Below are 23,915 nucleotides of genomic sequence, written 5' to 3'. Positions count from 1 at the left end.
CTTTTATTTCCTACGGTAATGTACAACGTGTACAGACTCTCTTCTTCATTCCTGAACCCAGAAATCTTACAGAGTCAGCAGCTATTCAATGGGGCAGAAAGGAGAGGAGCCAGCCCTCCTCACTTCTGGTGGCACTACTCATTACTGGTGGCACCTCCCAATGCCGTTTCCTCAGAGGACAGGTTCATTTCTGTGTCAGGCATCTGGGCAAACAGCAGACACAGCCCTCAGGACCCCTGAGATGGAGACGTTGCAGGTCCTTCCCCAGGAAGGCAACAAACCCTGACCAGGCGAGTCCTGGAGAGTTCCTTCCCCTCCCCAGAACTATGTGCTGCCCAGGAGAGGGGCTGCTACTCTACCCTCTAAAGCAAGGAGGACGATGTCTCGCTTCCTTGGGGATATGCTACGTGTGCGTGTGTTTGTGCGGGTTTGGACCCAGTATTTGGGACTGACGGTTGTCGAGTTCAGTCTCCTGAATTGCATCAGCACGATGTAGGGAAAACACATGCAAAGAGATTCAACCCTGCCTGTGGAAGCTCCAAAATCTGAGGAAGATATTTTGTAAATGGAAGAAGGGCAGGCAGGACGTCCCGTCCTCAGTTTCCCTAGAGGCTCTCCAGGTTCACCCTTTACCAAGACTGGAATCCCCCTGGGATCCTTATCCAGGATCTCTGGATTCCTTTTCCCTGCTTCTTTTGGGTGAGGCTGGAGAAAAACGAAAGAAACTGGGAGGTGTCTCTGGCTCTATTCACGTCTATGCTGACCTAGGAGCTAGGATGTCCAGCCATCCTGCATTTCCTTACGCAGTTCTTGGCAAGGCCGTGGGGCCCTTCAGGCCCCTGACCCTCTTGGTCAGGTCCATGGTAGCCACTGCTCCCTGGCTGGGGCCTGATGGAGCAGAGATTGGTTCTCCCTTGCCAGGATAAAGGTTCAGATCCTTGACCAGAGAAACCCCACACTCTCCTGGCTGGCCAAGGGCACTGTCAGGTCCAGGTGGTTCTGAAGTCCCTGGTCTCCATCATCCACCAGGTGACACACCCATGTTCCACTCACTTGTCTGAAATGGGGAACTCGCCTGACGCGGTAGACCAACACACACATGGAATGTGAGCAGGGGAGAAGCGTCTATCATGCAAATGGATGCGAAACGAAGCAAGGGTAGGAATCCTTCTCTCCAGACACAACAGACTCTGAACCAAAGGGGGGAGGTACGAAGCCACAGAGAAGGACACTACTTCCTCGCAAGGGAGGCCATGTAATAGGAGAGAACATCTCGAAATATGTAGACACGCACCATGGGAGCACCCAAAGGCATCCAACAGTGCATAACAAACATAAAGTCACCTTTGACAGCCGTACCATGCAGTGGGGGACTCTAACACCCCACATCTGCTAATGGACACAGGATCCAAACTGACAATCAACAGGGAATCTATGGCTTTGAGGGATGCACCCGTTTCAACACGTAGATGCAGAACCTTCCACCCTGAAACCGCAGCATCCGCAGTGCTGGATTTCCAGTGCACATGGAACATTCTCCAGAGTAGATCACACGTTAGGGCACAACCCAAGTCTCAACAAACTCCAAAAGATGGATATCATCCCACGCATCTTTTCTCAGCACGATGCTACGGAACGCCAAATGAACCCTAAGAGCAACCCTGGAGAGACCACGAATCCATGGAAGTTCAATTACATGCTACCCAACCAGCACTGGGTCAACCCGGAATCCAAAGAGGATGTCCAAAATTACATGGAAGCAAAAGGACACGCCAAGGGTCCCCAACCTTGCAGATACAGCGCCAGGGAATCTAAGAAGACAGGATCCAGCACCACAAGAAAAATCCCCAATACCATCAGCTGACACATAAGGACCTAGCCAAAGCACAACACAGAGCTCCTGAGCAGTCGCTCAGCCTGGGCGAGTTGGAGCTCCTGCTGTTGGGTGCAGGCTTAGCTTCCATCTCGACTCTAAGTCCCAGCCTGGGGGGTGTTCTTTCCTTTCTCCCAGGACCATCCCCACCAGGGCCACTGGGGAATCAACCCTTCAGGGGGTTCTCGGCAGAGAGAAATGGCCCAAAGGGCTCAGGAAACAACCACCCCTTCCCCACTGGTGGATCAAGGTGGCCCATTAGCGCTCCCTCTGTGGAACATTCCACAGTGCTTTTGGGGGGACGACCCTCTCAGGCTCTGATGCCCAGGGTTTCTCGGCAAAGGGCAGATTCCGACTGAGTACCCCTGGGAGGGACCTGACACTCTGCACTTCCAGCATGCTCGCAGCTAATGCCCCGGCCACCTGTCCCCGGAGCACACGGAGAGACAACTTGCCAGCGGACCAGTGGACAAAACGTCCTCTCTTTCACCACCAGGAAGAGATCGATGCGCAACCGTCTGGCAGCCACAAAGAGGTGTTTGATTGTCAGGAAGATCAACAGCCAGGCAGGGCTTGGTCCACCCCCACAGGCCTCTCCTCCTCTTCTCCTCCAGAGTATAGGGAGGCAGGATGGCAGGAAAGACAGTTTGTTCAGTGGAAGCGAAATCCTGAGCTTGAGTCCCTTTCTCCCTAGTAGCCTGGGCACTCCTACGCTGCTTCCACTGTGGCCTCTGTGCAAGGCCATTCGAAACACCAGTGCTGGCTTGCGAAGTTCCGGGATACTGGGCAGAAAGCGATGGAACACAAGAGAGTCCCAGGGAAGTGACAACGGGTTTGGTCATGAAAGCTTGAAGCTGTCAAAGACCATCTCTTGCCCTATGTTCCCTTGGTCAGAAACCTTTCAGCAACCGCTCAGAGGAGAGACAGGCAGGTACAGAGCAGGGATGGGGAACCCTGGGAGCCACTGTGGACCGAACCGTGGGTGTTTTGTTAACATGGGCTTTGATTCATGTGTGACTTTTCAGAAACAGAAAAGAATAAAGGGAATCAGGAAACAGAGGCAATCAAAAACACCGGCTCAAATATAGGGAACATACTGTTGGGAACCAGGTGGGCGGATGGGTGGAAGAGGGGGTGGGGATTAAGAAGACACTTACTGTGCTGAGCACCGAGTCACATACAGAATTCCTGAATCCCTACTCTTCAACTGAAACGACGAAAATACTGTACGTCCATTAGACTGTATTTTCAAAATTGTCTTTGAAAGGTGGGTATTAGGAGACCAAAATGAGATTACGCTCTGAGAGTTTCCCAATCAGGTCTCCTCAGGCTGTACGTGAATGCACCTTAAAGATCAGTGAAAGAGCCCAAAGACAAAAGTGACATCTGTTGATATGGAAAGGCCAGTGCCCACCTCTGTGATCACAGAAAACACACACCTTCCTATGATATTGGCTGTCGTAAAAGCATTTCACCGACGTCCCCTTGGAGCTACGCTCCTCTGGTATTTCCATTCTCCTTGGTTGTGTGTCCTCATGGAGTAGTTGAAGGGAATATTGCTACCCCGTGTTTGGTGGACTAAACCAAAGCTGGCTATTTCTAGCCCCTGGAAGACTGAGCTAAAGGGCCTTCTGGAAAACATTGCACAACTGGATCTCTCATCGTCTTCCAGAGAAGGAAAGGGAGGCCCCAAAGGGCACCAGTGGAACAGGAACACAGAGGAGGTTCTCCTGACACCAGCATCAGGATCCCAACTCCCTGAGCAAGAATGAAGAACCCCCGTCCCCCCACACACAATGGACACATATCACTGGAATGGGTCAGTTCCCAGGAAAAGCGAAATGCGGCCAAACATGGAAAGGTACACAATAACCTCACTGAAAGAAAGCCCACTGGGATCCCCTGCCCTGGGTCTTAAGTTCCACCTATGCATGAAGCCATTTGATAATCACAGGGGAAGGGAGGGAAAACTGAATGGGAAGCCACCAGAGAGGGAGAAAAACGATGCGAGGCTCTTCTCTAAGAAACAAGCAGAGGAGCCTAACAAATAGCAGGGAGCACATGGGGAGTTAGAGAGGAGAAGGGAGTTAGGGAAAACTGGAAGGGGAGGTGAACCTTGAGAGACTATAGACTCTGGAAAACAATCTGAGGGTTTTGAAGGGGCGGGGGCGTGGGAGGTCGGGGTACCAGGTGGTGGGTATTATAGAGGGCACGGATTGCACGGAGCACTGGGGGTGGTGCAAAAATAATGAATACTGTTATCCTGAAAATAAAGAAAAATTAAATTAAAAAAAAAAAGCAAAGAAACAAGCAGAGGGTTGCTGGAGGGGAGGTGGGTGCGGGTATGGGACAATTCGGGCAGGAGCATAAAGGAGGGCATGCGATGGGATGAGCACTGGGGGTGAAACGCAACTGATGAACAGCTGGGCACTACCTCGGAAGCTGATGAGGAACTGTACGGTGGCTTACTGACTTTCCACAACAACAACAAAATACAATCCAAGGTTCTGTGTTTCCTTGATTTTCAATGTGGAAAATACGGGATGATTTCTTTTCTTCCCTCAAGCAAGGAAATGACATAGCCTATTCACGAAAAGGCAATGCTCAGGACATTCTACCCCTTTCAGCCCTAAAGAAGTTTTTCAAACAGGCTTTCACCAGTTGCAGTCCTCATGCCCTTCTAGTCATTTCGGAGCACTCTTGACAGGGGGCAAACCCTTTTTTTCTTCAAGGTGACTCACCCCAAGCAGGTAATATCCCTATGTGCCACAGGAGTGACTACAGGTGCGCCCCCCCCCCAACCTTTCCAAGGGCCTCACTACAAGTTTTCCAGAAAGGTGGCATGAATAGTACTGGCTGGAAGGTGGATGCTGCATGACATCCATCCCTTTGTTCACTTGAGGGATGACTAGGGGCAAAGTCTCCATCTCAGTCGTGGACGTGCCAGAGCTCTCCAGCTCCCCTTCAGACACGGCCCTGCCCTCTCTCCCATAGAAGAACCTGCAGAACTACGTGACCATGAACTGGGAACACACAACAAGGGTACAAAGGTCTTACCTGAATTCAGCTCAGCATGGCAATGACAGACTGGTCCCTCTTGGAGGTTGTTCCCAGTGTCCTTGAGGCATTCGAACCCCTTCTTGGCGGCTGACTCCAGACAGTGGCTCACCTGTCACAGTGGCTCATGATAGAGGGATGAGAAGTTCCTCGGAGACAGGTGTCACCACACCACTATCATCACCCTTTGTCGTGGAATAAATCTATGTCCCTCGTCGGATTAAGAAACCCTTCAAACAGGACTGGAGCAGGTGGCAATAAAAGGCTCCCTTTGAAGAAGGGCTGAGCTTGGGGACATGTCCAGTCCTATGTCTCACTGCTGCCATCACCACACACAGTGGTGCCCCAAATGGGCAGGGTACCATTTCCAGTACACGGCTCCTGCTCGCCCAAGGTACCTATTCCTATCATCGCGCCATCGCATCTGGTCAGGACCCCAGCATTAGGCCTGTGCGTCTCCAGTTCCTGCTGCTGCCTGCCTCCACCAGCGATCCTGTTTCCTCTCTGAATTCCGAGCGCCGCAGCATCCATCTTCCTCACCTTCACAAAACAGGATTGTGCAATGATTTCATGGATACGACCTGCAAGGCACAGGATGGAAAAGAAAAGGAAACTCACACCCTGGACATTCAGGATACTTAAAATCTTTGTGACTTGAATGACGTTATCAACCAAGGGAAAGCACAGTCCAGAAGTCGGGAAAGCATGTTTGCAAACCATGGATCTGGCAGGTTCTCAATATCCACAATATCTAGAGATCCCAGGAACTCAACAACATCAACAACAAGAGAAAAACAAGTCAAATGTGATGTGTGAATGTACACATGGGCAAGAGACATAACCTCAAAGCTATACGCAAGGAAGGAAATTGCAAGCAATGAGATACCTTTATGAATCCATGAGGTTGGCTCCCCATGGAAAAAGAAAAACAAAACAAAACACAACAAAGCAAAACAAAACAAAACAAAACACTCGGGAGAAAGGAAAAGACCAAGCCATGGCAAAGATAAAGAGAATTAGGAACCTTGCTGATTGGGTGTGGTAGGAATGTTTAAGGGCATGCTTGTGAAATCAGTATGACAGCTCTTCACAAAAATCAACTTGAGTGGGACACCTGGGTGGCTCAGTCTGTTGAGGTCTCAGGATCCTGGGATGGAGTCCCACATCGGGCTTCTTGCTCAGCCGGGAGCCTGCTTCTCCCCTGCCTGCTCTGCCTGCCACTTCTCCTGCTTCTGCATGCCTCTTTCTCACGCTGACAAATGAATAAATAAACCGTTTTTAAAAAATCAACTTTCGCACTACCATGTGTTTTAGTACTTGCCCTTCTGTGCTAGGTACCCACATTCATGAACAGGATAGTATGGTCCTGGAGACTTATCTGAGCACACCTTCTCATGGCAGCATGGTTCCTAAAAGCTAACCCATGAACGCAATCCAAGTATCTGTCCAGGGAGGAACAGATGTTGTATATACAGACGTTGGGATAGTATTCATTCGCTAAAGAGGACAAAAACATTGACATGCGCCACCCCGTGGGCGAACGTTGAGGAGGGTGTGCTAAGTGAGAGGAGTATGCATGAAGATAACCAACTTGGACTCCACTCTTAGGACCTACCTAGAGTGGACTCCGAAGGACAGAAAGTAGAATGGTGTTTGCCAAGGGCTGGAAGGAGGCGCTCGCGGGAAGAGTCTGACGCATGCTAAAGAGCTTTAGATGGACAAGATGCCAAGGAGATGGGAAGGTGGGTTCCAGGGAGCTTGGGACAAAGACATTAATGCTTTTTAAGACATTTAGAATGTACTCCGTGAACTTCATGGACTTCACGACCTAAAAATAAATTGCACTGAAAAGCTGCAAAGATGGAGAAATGAACACAGGACCATTTCATCTGGCCCTTTATACCCTTTCCAGGTAGGTCCTCTCTCAGCCATTCGACTTCTGCCATTTTCCTTGAGACAACATGGAGCCAACAAAATGTCCTTCTGTGCCTACTTCGAGGTTGAAAGACAGAATTGCCCCACCCGGGACAACTTTATGTGAGAAGGTATTTTTCAGAGTTAATTTCTTGAGACCTGTTATTCCTTGATCATGTTTTCAAACAGAACCCAAACTGAACATTCTCCTTCGTCTGCTTGATTTTTCCTTCCCTGATTTTTTCCCCCCACTCAGAACCCATTGTTGATGCAAGGGCTTGGGTGTTCCTATGCCTGTCGTCATCTACTGACTTTAGCTTCTGCTGTTTCCAGTTTTCCATCTTCCTCACCTTCACAAAACAGGATTGTGCAATGATTTCATGGATACGACCTGCAAGGCACAGGAATGAAAAGAAAAGGAAACTCACATAATGGACATTCAGGATACTTAAAATCTTTGTAACTTGAATGACGTTATCAACCAAGGGAAAGCACAGTCCAGAAGTCGGGAAATCATGTTTGCAAACCATGGGTCTGACAGGTTCTCAATATCCACAATATCTAGAGATCCCAGAAACTCAACAACACCAAAATAAATAAATAAACAAACCAACAAATAAATAAATAAAATGTTTATTTTATTGGCTCAGTGGGTTAAGCCACTGCCTTCAGCTCAGGTCATGATCTCATGGTCCTGGGATCGAGTCCCGCATCGGGTTCTCTGCTCAGCAGGGAGCCTGCTTCCTTCTCTCTCTCTGCCTACCTCTCTGTATACTTGTGATCTCTCTCTGTTAAATAAATTAATAAAATCTTAAAAAAAAATGTTTGCGTGAATGTACATATGGGAAAGAGAAATAACCTCGAAGCTATACAAATGGAAGGAAATGGAAAGGATACTTCCCAGCAATAATATTTCAGGAAATCCTAATTACAACAAGCAATGACATACCATTTCATAGCCATGAAGTTGACTCACCATGGATACTGGCTGTGGGAATACTTAGAATACTCGAAAAGTTCAAGTGTTGGCCAAGATGCAGAGAAGTTGGAACCATGTTTTTTGTGTGTGATAGGAATATTTAAGGGCATTGTTTTGGTATTAGTAAGGCAGTCCTTCATAAAAATCAACTTTGAAAATGCCATGTGTTTTAGTCATTGCACTTCTGCAGTAGATAACCAAATTAATGGACAGGGTAGTCTTGACGATTTATCTGAGCACACCTTTTCATGCCAACGTTGTTCCTAAAAGCTAATCCATGAACACAATCCAAGTATCTGTCCAGGGAGGAAAAGATGTATATACAGACGTTGGGATAGTATTCATTCTGTAAAGTAGAAGAAAACATTGGCATGCCCCACCATATGGGCGAATGTTGAGGATAGTATGCTAAGTGAAAGGGGTATTCATGAAAATAGCAACTTTGACTCCACTCTTAGGACCTACCTAACGTAGATTCCTAAGGACAGAAAGTAGAATGGTGTTTGCCAAGGGCTGGAAGGAAGCGCTCATGGGAAGAGTCTGAGTCATGCTAAAGAGCTTTAGATGGAAAAGATGCAAGGAAATGGGAAGGTGAGTTCCAGGAGCTTAGGCAAAGATATTACTGCTTTCACGACATTTAGAATGTACTCCTTGAACTTCATGGACTTCATGACCTAACAATAAATTACACTGGAAAGTGTAATTTGCTAAGATGGTGAAATGAACACAGGACCATTTCATCTGACCATTTATACCCTTCCAGGTAGGTCCTATCTCAGCCATTTGACTTCAGCCATTTTCCTTGAGACAACATGGAGCAAACAAAATGTTGTCCTTCTGTGCCTTTTTCAAGGTTTAAAATCAGACTTGCCCCAAACAGGACAACTTGATGCGAGAAGGTAATTTTCAGAGTTAATGTCTTGAGACATTTTATTCCTTGATCATGTTTTTAAACAAAACCCAAATTGAACATTCTACTTCATCTACTTGAATTTTCATTCACTGATTTTTCAACTCAGAACCCAGTGTTGATGCACGTGGCCTGGATGTTACTATGCCTATCATAACCTACCGACTTTAGGTTCTGCTGTTTTCAGTTTGGTTTACCTGTCATTCCTTTGCCAAGTCAACTTTCCTGAGATTCATTATGAATGGTAAAATATCCTTGGCTCCAGCTGTATTGAAGGAATTGACACTGAGCACCATTTCAGCTACACAACACAATGATTTAATTTTCCTAGGCCCTAAAAGGATGACCAGAATAAGTTGACCACCATCACCTCTTAGAGATACAAAGAGAAAAGAAAGAGCAAAGAAAGGAAATGTTCTTCTTTGTGTGATGAGATCTCTCCAGATGGCCTCTCTTAACACCTCTCAAATACACCATAGAGCAGTATGAACTGTAGTCATAAGGTTGTACATGACATCCCTCTTATATCTTTCTCTTACAACTGGAAGTTTGTAGCTCTCCATGATTCACTCAATCCCTGCCCCACCCTCTGCCCTCTGCTTCTGGCTCCTTCAATCTGAAGGCTTTTGCTGAGTTTGCTTTTCTCCTTTTCTCTTCTTGGTTTCAGATTCCACATAAAAGGGGAAAATATATCTTTTTTGTAGTATCTTTCTATATTTCTATTCCTGCATACACTTAGCTTTTGGACTTCCTCTCACTTATTTTCACATGGCTTAAAAGTCCAGGTTTCATCACATTTGTCATGATTTCCTTTCCTATGAATAAATAATATCCTAATATAGATTTAAACTCCTCTTTACCCTGTCAACACTAATGGGCATGGTTGTTTACAGTGTCTTGCCTGTTGTAATTAATGTTTGATGAAGAAGAAACAGAAGAAGGAGGAGGAGGAGGAGGAGAAATAATTGTCTTTGAACATGGAGGTGGATGCTCAGATTTCTTGAACATATCCCTTGATTTTTTTCATTATTGTGTAATGATAGTCACCATTAAATGTATCATTAGTTTCTGTTGCAGTGTTCCAAGATTGTTTTATGTACAATACCAAGTGCTCCATGCAATATGTGCCCTCCTTAATAACCCCCACCAGGCCCACACATCTCCCCTCCAAAACCTTCAGCTTGTTTCTGAGAGTCCACAGTCTCTCTTGGTTCATCTCCCACTCAGATTTTCCCCAATTCACTGTTCCTTTCCTTCCTCCAATGTCCTCCATGTTAATCCTTGGGTTCCACGTGTGAAACCATATGCTAATTGACTTTCTCTGCTTGACTTATTTCACTCAGCACCATTTCCTCCACTTCCATCCATGTTGATGCAAAAGTTAGGTATTCATCCTTTCTGATGGCTGAGTAATATTCCATTGTATATATGGACCAAAGCTGCTTTATCCATCCTCTGTTGAAGGGCATCTTGGCTCTTTCCACAGTTTGGCTATTGTGGACATTGCTACTATGAACCCTGGGGTACATATGGCCCTTCTTTTCACAACATCTGTATTGCTTGGTTTTCTGTATGCCAAAACCACTTGTTCATGGACCACATGGAGAAACAAGGTGTCAGCGGTCCAATCCAAAAATGTTCACCACTTTCAGCACAAAATAGTGATTTATCAGCACCAGTTTGACAGCAACAAAGAGGCATTTTGAATGCCAGGATAATGAACAGCAAGGACAGGGCTTTGTCCACACCTGCAGGGGTCTCCTCACATTCTCTTCCTCAGTGGGTTGAGTCAGGATGGAAGGCGTCAATAGTGTATGGGTTTCATTAGGCCAGTGGCTTCCCTTTCTTCTTTCTTTCTGGATCTGTGATGTGTGCAGAGCACAAACTCCTTTTAAGAGGGATGGCTGAAACTGAAAATGGGTACGGTGGGAGCCTGAGTTCCTGAGTCAGCCCTGACATGTGGGCAGAGGCAGGTGCTGGTGGCCACCCTGAGTGTGGTGCACAGGGTTACTTGGAAATCCACAAGAATGGGCTGGAGGAGCTTGTGAGGGGAGTGGCATGAGGCACTGCTGCAAACTACACTGATTTCCCAAAGGATTTTACAAGTGCTCACACAAGTTTTAACCTGAACCCTCAGGGAGATTAGAGTGAGGCATCAGTACAGCCTAAGGGTGTAGCAAAAAACAGGGCCTGACACTTGGCTCATGCGGACTCTGGAGGGGTGAGGCTGGCTGGGTATAGATTTGGGATAAAGGCACCAAGGAACAAACGGGCTCAGGAGGAAAAAGAGCTATGACCTGGCGATACAATGGAAGGAGTAATACCATTGCACTGAAAAGTGAGACTGGTTTCTGAGAGTGTCCTTGAAAACTCTGAACTAGAAAAAATGGTCTCAATCCAGCCCTCAGAGGGAAAACACACACCAAAAAAATAATGGACATTTATAAAGGGCTTAGGAAGCCAGATGTTCCAGTGAACTGAGCATCAACCCACAGTTGGAATCTGGGAGGGAAAAACCATTGGGTTGGCCATGACCTGAGAAGGGACCTTAGACCAGTCACATTGCCTTTCATTTTCCTCATCTGCTGGGGACAGAGGATGACTTTCAGTTCCAAAGTTAGCAGCAGGCCTATAGGAGAATGCACCGCAAAATGTATACCTCATTCCATTTTGTTTACAAAAGATAATTTGGGGACACCTGGGTGGCCCAGTCAGTTAAGCCTCTGCCTTTGGCTCAGATCATGATACCAGAAACCTGGGATCAAGTCCCATGTCAGGCAGCCTGCTCAGCAAAGACTCTGCTTCTCCTTCTTCCTCTGTCTCTCCTCCCTGCTCATCTTCTCTCTAAAATAGGTCTATCTATAGATAGATAGATAGATAGATAGATAGATAGATTTTTAAACATAATTTGGAAGCCTTGATGGATTACCTCTCTGTGAATGCCAAGAAGGGGAATAGAATTTTCCAGAATAAGAGTGCCAAATGTGCCAAATACCACACCCCCTTATCATCTTTAGGAGAAAGTTTTTTTTTTTTTTAAACAAACACCATTTGATGAGTTTGACACACAGACATCATCCTCAAAAGTTCCCTAATGCCCTTATAATCCTTCCCTCCCTCAACCATCCTGTCACCAGGTAATCACTGTTGCTTGCTTGCTTGCTTGATTTATTTAGTTTTGTGCAAGGGTGCTCTTTATTTTTATTTAAATTTAATTAATTTGCATGCAAATTATTATTAGTTTCAGAGATAGGGGCCACAGATTCCTCAGTCTCATATAATACCCAGTGCTCATTACATCATGTGCCCTCCTTTATGTCCATCACCCAGTTACCCTATCCCCCCACCCACTTCCCCTCCAGCAACCTTCAGTTGGTTTCCTATGATTAAGAGTCTCTTATGGTTTGTCTACCTCTCTTTCATCTTCTTTCATTCTTCCTCTCTTCCCCTATGATAAAATGACTGTTTTGTTTTATAAATGCCTAAGATGAGTGAGATCACATGATAACTGTCTTTCTCTGATTTATTTTGCTTAGCATAATACCCTCCAGTTCCATCCACATCATTGCAAATGGAAAGATTTCATATTTCTAGATGGGTGAGTAGTATTCCCTTATATATACCACATCTATACCATTCCATGTATATACCACATCTTCTTTATGCATTCATCTGTCAATGGACATTTGGACTCCTTCCATAGTTTGGCTATTGTGGACATTGCTGCTAGAAACATTGGGGTGCATGTGTCCCTTTGGATCACTACATTTGTGTCTTTGGGGTAAATAGCTAGTAGTGCAATTGCTGAGTCATAGGGTAGTTCTATTTCCAACTTTTTGAGGAACCTTCAAATTGTTCTCCAGAGTGCTCCACCAGTTTGCATTCCCACCAACAGGGCCCAGAGGGTTCCCCTTTCTCCTCACCCTCACCAACATCTGTCATTTCCTGACTTGTTAATTCTAGCCATTCTGACCAGTGTGAGGTGGTATCTCATTATGGTTTTGATTGGTATTTCCCTGATGCCAAGTGATATTGAGATTTCTTTCATGTGTCTGTTGGTCACTTGCTTGTATTCTTTGGAGAAATGTCTATTCCTGTGTTCTGCTCATTTCTTGATTGGATTATTTCTTTTTGGGGGTGTTGAGTTTGGTAAGTTCTTTATAGATTTGAGGTACTAGCCTTTCTTTTTTGGGGTGTTGAGTTTGGTAAGTTCTTTATAGATTTGAGGTACTAGCCCTTTATCTGACAAGACATTTGCAAATATCTTCTTCCATTCCGTCAGTTGTCTTTTGGTTTGGTCGATAGTTTCCTTTGCTGTGCAAAAGCTTTTTACCATCATGAAGTCTCAATAGTTCATTTTTGCCTTTGTTTCCTCTGCTTCCTGTCACTTTAATTTTGCATCCCCTGAATTTTATATACATGGAAACAGGATGTACACTCTGTACAGTATGGCTTTTTTACTCACCATAATAATTTTCAGATTCAACTTTATTGTGTGCATCAATAGTCTGTTGCTTTTTGTTGTTGAGTAATATTCCATCATATGGATACACTAAAATTTGTTCATCCATTCACCTTTTGATGAGCACTTCAGTTTTGTCCAGTTTGCTTTTCTAGATTAAGCTGCTGTGAATAGTCATGTCCACATCTTTGTATGGACATATGCCTTCATTTCTCTGAAAATAGAAAACCTACACAGAATGGGAAACATACCTTTTTAAGAAACTGCCAAATTATTTTTCCTAGTGGTTGTACCATTTTACACGTCTATCAGCAGACTCGGACAGTTGCAGTTGCTTCACATCCTTGCCAAAACTTGGTGCGGTCAGACATTTTAATGTTAATTGTACTTGTAGATTTTTTAGTCGTGTCTCAATCCGATTTTCGTTTCCCTTTCCTTAATGACTAATGATGTGGCACATCTTTTCATGCAATATATTTGCCATTGTAAGACCTTCTTTGGGGAAGTGGCTGGTGGAGATGAAAAACTGGATTGTCTTAAAATAGAGTTCTAAGAATTGTTTATATATTCTAGATACAAGTCTTCTTCAGATATATGTTTTATAAACATCTTCTCCCACTTTATGCCTCATGGAGGATTTTTGAGAATGAAGAAGTTATAGCTTGAAGGGTAGATGGTACACCCAGTCTGGTGTAATTCATTCTAGAGTCTCTGGTCCTTTAGTAGCTGCTTCTGTTGCCAGACCTTCCTCCAATTCTCGCTCATCACAGTGACATGGAAACATCAAGTCATCTCCATTTAAAAACTGCAGGTCAGGTATGACCTTCACTGCCCACACTCCATCTCATTTGAAGCAATGGTGCCACATTTCCACAATTTTCTTCCTTGTTTGGTAACACATAGGGAATATTTTTTTCCTCATATATACACTGTATGTTTTAAATACATGCAATGTTGTCAGTTATAGCTCAGTTGAAAAAAAAAAAAGCTTCCTGTAGCAGTTATGATAGCTGCATAACACATGACCCCAAATCTTACAGTCCAAATAAACACCCTTTTTTATTGCTCAGAAGCCTACAGTTCTGCTGATAGGAGGCAAGCTCCACTGATCTCAGGTTGGCTCTCTTACATGCCTGCAGTCTCTCTATTTGCAAGGGGTTCAGCAGAATTCAGCCCCCATATTACCGTTAACCTGCTGTTTAGGTCTCTGTGCTTCCAGTTCACTGCATTGTCATACTAACATGGCTTCCGGCAGGCTGTGGGATCCCTCTTATTAGCTGCTGGGCTCAGAAGGTTTGTAAACCTCTAGGACTGTCTTGTTTGGATTCTCAGAGAGACAGACCCCGAGAAAAACATTTGAGTCTAAGTAGCTTATTCCAGGAAGTAGAGAAGTGGAGATGGAAAAGAAGGTAGATGGGCAGCCAATACAGTGTCTGTGTTAATGAAGAGGCAACCACTGTGGGAAACTGGAGCACTGTGCCACTGGGAATGTGCTTCCGTATTATCTCATCCAAGGGACAAAGAATGGAACCTTTGCTGAAACAGAATCATCTGCTGAGAGGTACATGAGCTTCTTTCTTCCTTCATCAGGGCTTTGACTCTCAGGGTTCTTCCTCAAGGCTTTGTTGTAAAGGAGGTGCTGGCCCCGGAGGCTGGGACTAGTCTGGCCAGCTAGGTTCCCACTCACCTATTTTAAGTCCACAACAAGTAGGCAACATCTACCATGTTCAAGGACCTGGTGGGTAATCACAAAGTGCAAAAGACTCAAACAATACCAGTAATAAGTCGACCTGTTTTCCTTCACAGCAGAATCACCTAAAGCCACTTTGGGGAGAAACCAAGGGGGCTGAATTTCTGCATGTAAGGGTACTGGTGTGCCAGTAGTGCATTGGCTGTACCTGTCATGGCTTTGCTGTGGATCAGTAGGATGGAATGCCCATCAGAAGCCAGTACTCCATCATCTCGAGCATGCATCACCAAACAGAAATCTGCTTTTCATGAAGCAGCAGATATTTTTAGTGATTTATCAGGAAAAGCTTTGTTACATGGGATGATGGATGACTGCAGAACATTAGAGAAATCCCTGCAGCCTCATAATTTGAGAGTCTATGAAGGAATTGAAGTTGAATGCAAGCAAACTTAACAGTAAGAAGAGTCTACAATGCCCTAATTTCTCAGAAGATATTGTGTCAAAACTTGCACAATGTGGCTTCTAACCTACTGTGTTCACAAAATGAACAAGGGCTGTGACAAATTCCTGCTTCCAATCCACAGAGTCTCTCCCAGACTCGGACTGAATGTTTCTGGACCTGCATATTATTCTGCCTTTCATATTTTCACCATCTCACAAGGCTGTGTTGGACCACCATTTGGGCTCTTGTCCTCTCTCCTGCCTATCTCCAGCCACATTTTCAATCTACTGTATAGATGGATACCAATCTGAATAACTTCTGAGGTTCCAGCAGCCTCAGCAGTATCGACATTCACACACAGGTTAATTGATGAACACATTCATTCATTTCAGGAAGTAGTGTTGAAAGTATCTGTGTGACCAATATTAGGGAACTCACAAAGCCCCAATAAATATTCACTTACACTGTTTGACATGTGACCCACCCACACTGGAGAGGACAATCTGCTTCACTGTTCACCAGCTTAAATGTTAATCTCATTCAGAAATACCCTCCACAGACACAGCCAGAACAATGCTTGACCAAAATATCAGGGCACCCCAGAACCCAATCAAGTTGACATATAAAATTAACCATCCTAATATTCTTCATTTCTGCCAGCATCCCCAAGTATGGAGGGGCCTTAGTTAATTAAATCAGTCTCTGTTCATGGATATCTGATGATTTTTCATCTTTTGTTATTGTAAGTAGCTCCACGATGAATAGCCCTGTGCACACATATTCCATTTGTTTGCCACTGCATGGGTGGTTCAGCTTCCCACTGGTGGACTTTCTGGGTCAATGGATAAACGCATACATAACTGACCTCCCTGGGGACTATAGCATTTTGCATTCTACCAACAGTGTCTGAAAGCACTTGTTCCCTAAGGAAACAGGGATCCATGTTTGGTCAAGAACACCACCACTCTTGGCTATGGAGATTGGTTTAGGACCAAGCTGGCTAATAGGAGGGACTGATGAGAGTTTTTGTGGAAGCATGAGGACAGAGAAGCTGTCTCTCCCTGGCAATGGCTCAGCTAGTCGTTGTAAACCTCCCGGCTCCGGGGCAGCCATGTACAGAAAGCCTGGTCAAGAGTGATACCAAGAAAGATGTAGTGGCCAGAGAGACAGAAAGGACTGAATCCTGATGGACGAATAGAGCCCCTGGACCCAGCTGGACCTGGATCACAGGCTGTTCCTATACTTTTTCAGTTACGAAACCAAAAATTCTGTTTTTACACATCGAATACCATTTCACTTTTATGTAGATTCTACAAAATAAAACAAGCAAAAAATACCGGGAAAAAAAAATACCCATGAATTGAAACTAGGGGCTGCCAGATGGGAGGGTGTTTGGGGACAGGCAAAATGAGCGAAGGTGAGTGGAAGGTGTAAGCTTCCAGTGATGGGACGAATAAGTCACAGGGATTAAAAGTACAGCATAGGGAAAATAATCAGTGGTATTGTGATAGCATTGTATGGTGACAGATGGTAGCTACACTTGTAAGCATCATGTATAGAATTGTCCACTCACTATGTTATACACCTGAAACTAATGTAAAGTGTGTATCAACTCTACTTCCATTTTTGAAAAGTTGAAATGAATCCATTTTCCTACAACCAAGAGAGCCCTACCAGATGCAGCATGCTGCACAGAACATGATCTCTGCCTTCGTGTATATTTAGAATTGAAATAAAGACATGAAAAACAATGAGAACAATGTGAGACAGAGTAGTATCAGGTGCTGTACTTTGTTATAGTCTGAGTGCCATGAGTCCTTCAGAAGTCAGAGGAAGGGCAGGCAGATGGGCCTTGATAGGATTTGGGTGGGTGGAACTTTGAAGAGCTCCATAATTCTGTGCCTGCAATTGGAAATCTGATATTGTCCAAGAATCAAAAGTTGTTTTTTTTTTGTTTTGTTTTGTTTTTTTTTTTATCGTGTTGGGGCAAACTTGTATTCAAGGTGAAAGTACAGAAACTTTAAACTGCTGTCTTAGGGGGTATGGCCTCAGACCCTTCCAAGGGTGATAGATATGTCATATTTGATAGATGCATGGTTTTACACTTCCAACGTCTGAACTATTTAAATTCTGAAACACATTTGGCCCTACAGAGTGCCTAAAAGACTGTATCTCTGTGCTTCATGTGTCCGGGAAGTGAGGAGACATCTTTTCTGAGGCCTAGATATTGGGGTGGATGTCAAGGAACCCAAAAGGCATGACTTGAAAGGCACCCATCCCATGAGCAGCAGGGAAAAGATAGGATGGCTTAAGCACTTTAGATGTACAAACAATCCAGTGTCTCCAGGTGATAAGTCTCTACTATCACCCTAGTGATACCCAGTGGGACTGCTGGGTAAAACTAGTCAAACTATGATCTTCCCAAAGTTGCTTCATCAAGGGAACAGGTGGGGAAACATCCAAGTCGGCCACTCTCATTGGTCACATGGACACCTTGGTGCTGGCCACCCATTCAGCGTGTGAGTGCCCATCTTCCAACTGACTCAAAAGTGTCAATAAAGTGCCATGTGCTATGTGCTGTTTCAGATCCTTAGCCTGAGGCAGGTAAACCCCTAAAGGCAGAGCCTGAGGAAAGGATTTGAGCCAGGTGGCTAACTCGGAGGTGGCCCAGGATTTGCTGGGGAAGTAAGGCATCATCATCAATACAGGACTTGTCAAGGAGTGAGCTACTGCTGTGAGCAGCTGGGACTCCCTCCTGTTAAGAACCTCTAGGAGACTATATGGAGCATGCCTCAGAATTGCCCCACTGAGCAGGGAGGAAGCCGGGGAACCTATCCACCCACTGGCTGTATGTTGCACGAGGGGCAGTGTCTTCCATCCCCCAGGAGGAGAAAAAGGGAGAGGCAAACAGGTACTAGAGATAGGTAGGAAGCTGTCAGGGTGCACAGAAACTTCCCACCAGCTGCAGGTGAGCACAAGGTAAGCTGAGAAGATGTGGCACACGATGTCTTCTTCAGGGATTCCACTAAGAGTTCCCACCCAACATTTGCTCATCTTGATTGGCCACACTGTTCAGCTGCCTCTCTTCTCTGGCCCCTTAGAAGCCCCCAAAGTCAGGGGGCTTTGTTTCCAATCATAGCTGTATCCTCCACGCCTAGTATGATGGGTGGGTCAGATCAAAGTCCAGTTAGGATTTACCAAATGATCAGATACCACAATATTTGTTTCAGTTTCTCCCTGGGTTCTTTATTCCAATTGTTCTCCACAGAGTGCACTGCAGGTAAGATGGCAGTTTCTTCTGCTGCCACTGACTGAAGGCAGGGTTAGGAAAGAATCCTTTCCATGTCCTCACATTAACCACATTTGGCCCTCCCTCCAGATGCTAAGGCAGGAGGCCTCTGTGGCTGGACCAAGTCATTGCCCAACTTCCTGCCCACCCCTGGCAGGAAGCAAACCTTTACTCTAGGTGCCTTCTCAGGATCAGGCAATGTCCTCACTTACACTCCACACAATAGCTCTTACACTTGCCATCATAAAAGTCTCAGAGCTGGTTGGCTCTCTTTGGGTTTCCCAAGATAAGCAGACTCACTGCTGCCCAGATGTCTGGCTGCTGCCTGGTCCTTGGGTAGCTTCATTCACCAGTTTTGCAGTGATGTAAAAGGAAGCTTCTTCTGTCAGTTTAGGATAAACATAATCCTTTCAGCAGTGACTGATTCAAAACTTCCATACAGGCAGGGCCTAGGGGCAGTCCTCTGGTTGGAAGGGGGATCAGAGGATTTATGGAGAGCTACCTTAATATGGCAAGCACTTCAATATCACTTAGATGGTATGATAATTTGCAGTGGCTTAATGGAGAGGTTGTTGGATTATAGGAAGCTAAAGGATGCCATCACTTGGGCCCCTATTCCTTATGAATGAGATGCCCTACGATAGAATTGGTCATGAATGGGATGGGTGAGAGGCAGAGCAAAGCCAGAGAAGACCTCAGCATTTAGCCACCTTGAAAATTCACGTGACCTCTGCTGGTTTTGTTTTTAATAACATGAGTGTTTTTGCAGGCAAATCAGGTTAAATATCTGTTAGATACTTATATATTTAGATATTAAATATCAAAGCTCAGTCCTGAGCTTGAATGAGTATCTTTTGTTTATAGTGGTACAATTTCCAAGAATTCCCCTGGTGCAGGTGCTGCCATCCAGATCCTCATCTCCTCAGCTGCTGGTACTAGAGAAGTGCCTCCATCTGCCTAGCTGGGAAACTGTTTACCACATCACTGACTGATCTGTGGAGATTTTAGAATTTGTAAATCCCTGTGTTTCCCTGAATGAAAACAGACATTGTGCCAGAAACTCATTGTCAGAGAGAAACGTCTAATATTGGTAAATATTATTTATCTTACTTAGCAAATAAGAAAGAGGCCAGAGTGCCCATCTCAAACCAAGACTCTTCCTCACAGGATGGATGCGACTGGGTGAAGTAATGAACAGAATTCTTTCCTTCATCTACATGTGCATTTGGAAGTGGAATTGTGTCCTGTCACAAGACACCTAGGTTTTAAAACACAAAAGATAACATGTCTTTATGAGGTTGAAAGCATGTAAGTCTTACTATGGTGAGGCGATGAGTCAGTGGCAGATAGGAGATGTCCTGTGGGTTGATTTATTTTTTGCTCCCCTCTGTACTGCTAACATGGAAATGCCTTTTTTCACATAGCTCAGTCCCTGAAAGTCCCTGAAAGAGAGTTTTGTGACCTGTAACCTGGCCATTTCAAACTATCCCTTGCAACAGTGCCAGTCTTTGGAATTTCAGTGTTGACTAGGAGCTGTGACTACATCACATCACTTGTGTCCCTTTATGAGAGAAAATTGTTGTAGTTCAAATATAAACCCTATGATTTCAAATATCTGGAGTGTGGATACCCAAGGCAAGAATCCATGGCCATGTATAGAATACTTCCAACTTCAAATACTCCATCCCTTTTTCTCCATAAACCACTGAAAGATCTCAGAAATCCCAATATTCAAAATCCAGATAGTCAACCTCGAAAGAAATCTGCAAGCATTAGAATAACTGTATTCAAAAGTCACATTAGCTCAACAATGGATTTATGACTTATTGTCAACCATGTGTATATTAGCCCATACCCTTTACTTATGACTGCTGCATTTACCTGGTGCATTTGGACTTTTTGTTTTGAATTACAAACCTTATGAACCTCTCACTGATCTAAATGCCTATTCAATTGTGGCTACAAATGGCACAGAAACTGCTGCTGATGTGCAAAGGATGACAAAATCTCCAAGTCTGTTTGTACATAGTTTAAATCGAAGAGAGTTTCAATAGGATTCCATTATAATTTGTTCTACTAGTGTCAAAATGAGTGCAAAGAACAAAAGAGAAATGGTTTTAAGGTTGCTTTATGGAAGCAATTCACTCGTTTGAAACAAGAAATGACACTGAGCATAATCAAAAGATAAAATTGCTAATCGTATGATGGCTGACGTGGTTCTTCATATTCTATTGAAAGACATTCAGTTAACTGTCAAGCCTGTTAACTCAAGTGCTACAGGAAGGGCATTTCTTAAAGCAGTGCCATCTGGTTGCCTCAGTTTCCCAGGTGACTATGAGTGGTTAGAGTGTATTCATCCATATTCTAGTCCATGCAAATCCACACAGCATTGCCTCTACTCTCAACCTCTCCACTTGCTCTCCAAGCCTCCTGCCATTTCATCTTCTTGAAGCAAACCCTTCTCCTCTCTCCTCAGAATCCTCCAACAACTTCCCAGTGCTAAAGAAAATGGTCTGCACTCCTCAGGCTTGTGAGCTTAGGACAGCTACCCAATATCCACTGTTCATTCATGTCTTACAACATTGATTTTCTTCCAGGGAGCCATGCCCTGTTAGAAAATAGCAGGTACAGCCTTTCTTGTGGTCAGGGGTGGTCTATGAGCTGTACTGGAAACCCTGGGACTTCCTTAAGAAAATGCTTTAAGGGGAGCTACTTCACCTGGATGGGCATGGCCTATCATCCTTTTATCTTCTCCTCGGGATCAGACCTATAACATGGACAAGATGGTGGAAGCTCCTACTGCCAACAGATAGCCTCAAGGGTGGAGAATCAAAAAAGTAGATGGAGCACAGGTCTTTGAAGCTGTCATACCAGTTCTAGTGAGCCAACACCTTGACTTCTTATCCATGAAAGAGTTACCACCCAGTATACTGAAGCTACAGAATTTGGATCTCTGTTGTAGCTGCTGACCCAATTGCTAATGGATAGGGTTGGCATGGAACAGTCTCCATAGTGCTTTAAGCTTCCCTATCAACTTTTGCATCACTTATTTCTCAATCCTAACGCAAGCTCATTCCAAACAGGCACAGATCTTGGGTTCCTATATCAGGTTTGCCAGCATGCTAGTTCCAGGGATCTGTATCTTCTACTTCCTCACAGAGACAGTCTACCAAGCCTGGTTGCTTCTTCCACCCAGCCTTTTAATTTTTTTTTAAGATTTTATTTATTTGACAGAGAGAGATCACAAGTAGACATAGAGGCAGGCAGAGAGAGAGAGAGGAGGAAGCAGGCTCCCCGCCGAGCAGAGAGCCCAACACGGGGCTCAATCCTGGGACCCTGAGATCATGACCTGAGCCAAAGGCAGAGGCTTAACCCACTGACCACCCCGGTGCCGCTCCAACCAGCCTTTTAACATATAAAAAAGGGGGCAGTGATCTATTTTACATTTGGTGGATTTTAAAAAAGCTTTTTAATGATCTTCTGAGTATATGTACCAGGAATCAGGACAGGTGGACAGGCCCTGTTCAGGGGCAAGAAGTGGGGTCTGGCCTCAGCTGCTTCTGGGCACCTGGCAAATCATCCCCTTGCTCCATTACTGGTCACAGTGATGGAGCACCTGGATGCGGTGGACTTGTCAGCTTCCTTCCAGGCACGTGGACCTTTATTTTAAAGTTGTGATCACTGGAAGATATTATCTCAGTCCCCAGGTAGTGAAAGATCTTTCACAAACAATGTCATGATTGGAGTGACTCCTCCCAGAGCCCCCGGTCATAGAAGTCAGGCTGTACCTGCTAACCTCAGTCTGTCTGAGCTCCCACCTGCTAAGAAAACCCCTTATCAAATAGACAAAAGCTGCTTTAAAGAAAAATGGGTCTGTGGGTGAATCAGCACTCTAGGTGAATGGCTACAGGGCTCTATTGTCTAAACAAAATGACAGGAAAAAAGGAATTCAATTGGATAACTAATAGGTGAAGGGGATTAAGAGTACTTGTGAGGAGTACTAAAACATGTACAGAAATGTTGAATCAGTATATTGAACACCTGAAACTCATATAACACTACATGGCAATTATACTAGAATAAGATCATTTTAAAGATTGTATTTGTTTATTTGTCAGAGAGAGAGAGAGAGTAAGCACAAGCAAGGAAAGCAACAGGCAGAGGAAGAAGCAGGCTCCACTCAGAGCAAGGACCCTGATGCAGAACTGAACCTAGGACTCTGGGATCGTGCGTGACCCAAGCCAAAGGCAGACACTTACCCAGTTGAGCCACCCAGGCATCCCGAATTTCTTTTCTTTCTTCCCCCACTTAACATGCCTGACACAATGATGAGGTTAGACTTTAATATAGGATGAAAACACGAGGCAAACTTTTAGTGATGTCACTTTAAGGTTTGGCTGATTTGTCATTTCGCTACTATTCTTCATAATCTTTATCAACCAATTGCTATAACCTCTCTTTATTCAAAATAGGCATATTTTACATAAATGATAGGATTCAGTCTCTACCTCTCTTTCTCTTTGCTTTTACTCCTCTTTTTAATGTTAGTTCCTAATTTAAGGCTCTGTATATAATAACTATTCAATAATTCTTGGAAAATAATCTCTGTAATTGAAATTCATACCACATTCAGAAGTACCATTAACCTATTTACAGGTGGGAAGCCTGACCATCGGGTTTAATGAGTTGCCCTAAGTCAGAAATTAAGTCTGTCTTTGAGATTTCAAATGCATTACAATATTTTCATTGAGCCAAATTTTTAATAGTGCTATCTGCTGAGAAACAGATGATCATTTGCGAACTCAAAGGTGTTTATTAATTTGTCTGCTTGCTTTCCTCTCCCTTGTAAGTAATGATATCAATAAGTAGTCACATTTGTGAATACTCACTCATGCCCTCTATTTATTCACATGGAAACCCTTTCTCAATTAAAAGCAAATGATCTACCATCTCCGTTTGTCTTATAGTGGGGTCCAGACTGCTTGCCAGGATTCCAGGGCCTTCAGTCTTGGGACTTGGCAAGTCTGGTGAAGGCAAGGAGTGAGGAATGGAGGTGGACACAGTGGGAGGGAAGAATGTTTACACAACTGCCCTGGAGACTCCCTCTCTCCCAGGTGCAGAATCCCCATCGAAATCTAGGGAACTTAATCTGAAACATCTGCATGTGCTGGGAGGAGTGTGTTCTCACGAATGGATGTTGGTGCTTCTCAAGCAAAGGTTTCCTAAATCTGGCCACTGCAGAGTGTGAAGCTTGCCTGTTGACTCACACCTACTCAACTGTATTATCAGGTCCTGACAT

The 23,915-nt window shown here is 44.6% G+C and overlaps 1 long non-coding RNA gene across 1 annotated transcript in view; it reads right to left on the bottom strand.

Moving 5' to 3' along the window:
- Window positions 1-23,915, bottom strand: part of LOC309857432 — a 296,182-nt gene that overhangs the window by 243,106 nt on the left and 29,161 nt on the right. The window contains exon 2 of the long non-coding RNA XR_014307711.1: window positions 4,931-5,511. This is a non-coding gene — a long non-coding RNA (uncharacterized lncRNA). The remainder of the gene's footprint in view (window positions 1-4,930; window positions 5,512-23,915) is intronic.

Source organism: Mustela nivalis (genome assembly GCF_964662115.1).
Source record: "Mustela nivalis genome assembly, contig: HAP1_SCAFFOLD_701, whole genome shotgun sequence".
Classification (NCBI taxonomy): domain Eukaryota; kingdom Metazoa; phylum Chordata; class Mammalia; order Carnivora; family Mustelidae; genus Mustela; species Mustela nivalis.
Note: the sequence above shows the minus strand (reverse complement) of the source record. Positions and strands in the feature narration are given on the sequence as shown.